Raw genomic sequence first — 4,309 nt, forward strand, 5'->3', positions numbered from 1 at the left:
GTCGAAAAAAGAGGAATATTATGAGCTTCCTGATGGACTTACTTTGCTTGGCCTTCTTGGGTCTGGAAGAGCCAGGATACTTCCATTGAGCACTATGTATCTTGACCTCTGGATCATAAAAGTAGATCCATCTTTCTTTACAGGTCACAAGAGACTCAAGTACACTTAGATTGAATGTAATGAACTCATTTATCTCCTGGCTGTCACCAACGTGTCTTTCCTTTTATTCGTAGCTAAGTGCCCTAGGAATAACCTTTACATCAATTTTGTGCATGTTCAGATCTTCGTGAATAATTCTGTGTACAGTTACCACACCAACTCCAAAATGGATGCCTATTGCCTTTATAGACACATGCCGGTCTTCAACCAGAAAATACTGAATTTTGTAAACGAACTCTGATGTTCTGGCGTCCTTGTCCCCCCACCACCTCTTATCGTCTCTCACCTCCTTTCTATTGTCCTTGAACTTCTTGTGCCAGCGAAAAGTAGATACTTAGTTCATACAAGTTAATCTATAAGCAGTCCGGAACATTTCACTAGTTTCTGTAGCGCTTTTGCCCTCTTGATTGTCTTCATGTCCCGACTGCATTCTGTTAACTAGACATCCGTAACAATCAGTCTTTAATAGATGTATTCAAAGTATTTTCATAGCCGTCTCCTTCAATCTGGAATAAACTTTAACACGTCAGCTTATTAGATGTATAATAATGATATATTAAAATTACAATAATGTAGGACAGTTATAACTACCTCTCCTAAAAAAAGTCTCAACACTTCTGGAATATATCTCCCGCGCGCGCGTGTGCGTGTGTGTGCTTTCATACAGTTACATATATACATGTATATGCATTATACACATGAACACGCACGCACGCAAACACACTCATGCATATGCACATACATACAATGAGTTTAGCAGAAGTTTCACAAATTGTTACTACGTGTTTCATTATTGCGATTTTCGAATGATTATTTATCCGAAGATCGGAAACATATTATTCAAAGTTACTGCTTATGAAACTTGCATTTGTTTTGCAAGATTATAGATATCGAAACACATGTTGAAACAGATGTAGCTGTATGTTAGGAGAGCCATTTTGATAATAAAAAACACACGCACTAATTCTATTTCATTTCATTTGTGAAAGGACTTAGCAGACGGAAGCTGAAAGAAACCTGTCGTATATATATTTAGGATCTGTTAAGTTTATCTTTGTGTTTGTGTTTGTCTCCCACAACCACTACTTGACAACCGTTGCTGGTTTGCTTACGTCCTTCTAACTTAGCAGTTCGGCAAAGGAAACTGATAGAATAAGTACTAGCCTTAAAAATATAGGTGCTGGAGTCGATTCGTTCGACTAAAACCGTTCACAAGTATGCCTCAGTAAATGATAAACGATAAAAGATGTTTTGGCTTTACTCATTATCGTTAGCACACCGGATGAAATGCTAAGCGGTATTTCGTCCGTCTTTAAGTTTTGAGTTCAAAATCCGCCGTGGACGACTTTGCCTTTCATCCTTTCAGGGTCGGTAAAATAAGTACCAGTTGAGCACTGGGGTCAATATAGTCGACCATCCCCCTCCCTCAAAATTCCAGGCTTTGTGCCTATAGTAGAAATTAATTATCATTATTATTATTATTATTATTATTATTATTATTATTATTATTATTATTAAGGCGGCGAGCTAGTAGAATCGTTAGCACGCCGGACAAAATGCTTAGCGGCATTTCGTCCGTCTTTACGTTCTGAGTTCAAATTCTACTGAGGTTGACTTTACCTTTCATCCTTTTGGCGTCGATGAAATAAGTACCAGTTGAGCATTGGGGTCGATGTAATCCACTAGCCCCTTTCCTCAAGATTTCAGGCCTTGTGCCTATAGTAGAACGGATTATCATTATTATTGCACCCTTGGATGTAAGTTAAAATTTTATGAAAATTGTACACGTAATTCCAATTCATGCGTTGCTATGCTAACATTGAGATCCGAATTACGTAAGATAATGTCGGGTTTTATTGCTTTATGTTGTATTGAAAACAAAATTAATAAACATTTTAAACAACCATACACATTTTATCGGATAGACAGAATGAATTACAAATTTTATTTTGAGTTGCCAGAAAATATGCTTTATTTTTCTGCTATAATTTATCTAATTTTAATTACAAAACTCATTTATTTCAGTAATAATCACATCATGAGACAATGCTACTCTAGGAAGCAGTGACAGCAACAACAACAATAACGAGAATAAAAACAGTGACAGAATTAATTAAACTTTAATTATAATTACTGAGGGAAAACACAAAATCTAGTTATTAACAAATCAGCAGAACAGATTTGGAAACAACGCTTATTGTTGCCGTTATAATTTTGAATATATTATATTGTTGAATACATAATGAAACAAATTTTAGAAAACCCAATGCATGTTAGATGACATTATATGGAGCAGACATTTCCAAATGGATTCAAGTCTTATGATCACTAGTAATGAGGAACAGACTTAATGACATTTAAAATTAACACACGCGCACACACATGTATATATACATACAAAGACGTACACATATTTATTCATTCGACATTCAAATTCCAAAGATACTGCAGGTGCAAAACACACCCACGCGTACATACATAAACTCTGTGTGTGTATGTGTGTGTGTGTGTGTGTGTATGTGTGTGTGTGTGTATGTGTGTGTGGTGTGTGTGTATGTGTGTGTGTGTGTGTGTGTGTGTGTGTGCTACTAAAACATGTGAGTCAAATAAAAGAAAATGTTCTCATTACGCAGTGCAGCATAAAATGTTATCGCTTTATATCTTAAAACAGCCAACATAATGAGTTTCATTGCGTGGAATATTTAAGGCAAAACCTATTTGCAGCAAGTCAATGAGAAACCAAAAGTAGTCAGCAAGTTCCGTTGACTTGCTTAACTTGAATTAATATATATAAATTTTACTATGTTCGTTTGTACAAGCTGTATATATATATCTGCCTTGCAATCTGATAGTTACTGCTGTCTCTTCTCTTGAAGTAGCTAAGAAAGTAAGTTAGAAAACTGGATTGCAGAAACAGGACATATTCCAATGTATGTTAAGAAGCTTGCTTCACAACCACACGGTACTGGGTTCAGTCCCACTGTGTGGCACCTTTGGCAAGTGTCTTCTACTATAGCCTTAGGCCGACCAAAGCCTTGTGAGAAGATTTGGTAGACGGAATATCGTGTATGTATATATACATATATCTATGAGTGTATCTTTGTGTTTGTATATTCCCCACCATCGCTTGACAACCGGTGCTGGTGTGTTTACGCCCTGGTAACTTAACGATTCAGCAAAATAGACCTTTAGAATAAACACCAGGCTTACCAAAACATAGGTACTGGGGTCGAGTCATTGGACTAATATATGCATGGCCGCATATATACCATCTTTTAAGTTCGTTTACGGGAAACGTTTTGAAGTACGCATATAAAAGCTCCTTTTTTATTATGTCAACTACGGCCTAAAAGTACTAACTTCCAGTTGCAGTTTAATGGGATTGTACTGAGGTGTGCCGATATAATGTCGGATAAATGTAGTAATAAAAATAATGCATGAACTATGCTCATAAGAAACACGCGACTTGTGGAAACGCGCGTAGCGATGCATTAAAATATTCATGGCTTCTGTCTATGGATTGTCATTATTATTACTATATGTATATACTATACATATTATATATATAAATGTATATATATTTATACACACAAATATATATAGTATACGCACACACACACATATGCATATATGTACATATATATTTATGCATGTATATATATATATATATATATATATATATATATATATATATATATATATATATATATATATATATATATAAGGAAGTCATTATGCACATATATACAATATGTTATGTTCGACATCTATAAATTCATATGAAATATTTTAGAGAAAATAAAAATAGGAATATTCAATTCTGATTGGCCTGCGTTAATAGCGTAAATAAAATGAAATGGTGTCTGTTAGGAATAAAAGCTACCTCGCTGATTTGGTTCGTTGACAGCTGATCTTTTATTCAACGGTATTATGAGTTCGAGAAAAGAAAAAAACAATTTGTTGGTCAATCTCATGAAATTAGAGACGTAACTATGCTTTCTCGTACTTTCTCACATACATACACTCACGCATGCACAAGCACGCAATATACGCACACAGACACACACATACAAACACACACATACAAACACACAAAGATACATATAATCTTAAACTCGATTATGCTTTCGCTACATTTAAATACGGTAAT

At 35.0% G+C, this 4,309-nt stretch overlaps 1 protein-coding gene across 1 annotated transcript in view; it reads right to left on the reverse strand.

The window, feature by feature from the left end:
- Window positions 1–3,918: 3,918 nt before the first annotated feature.
- LOC115209486 (cytochrome P450 2U1-like) overlaps window positions 3,919–4,309 on the reverse strand; it is an 86,263-nt gene continuing 85,872 nt past the window's right edge. Inside the window, exon 5 of the mRNA XM_029777910.2 lies at window positions 3,919–4,309. This exon is cut by the window's right edge and continues 492 nt beyond it. The gene's annotated coding sequence lies outside the window, so the exon portion shown is untranslated.

This window comes from Octopus sinensis, linkage group LG3 (assembly GCF_006345805.1).
Source record: "Octopus sinensis linkage group LG3, ASM634580v1, whole genome shotgun sequence".
Classification (NCBI taxonomy): Eukaryota; Metazoa; Mollusca; class Cephalopoda; order Octopoda; family Octopodidae; genus Octopus; species Octopus sinensis.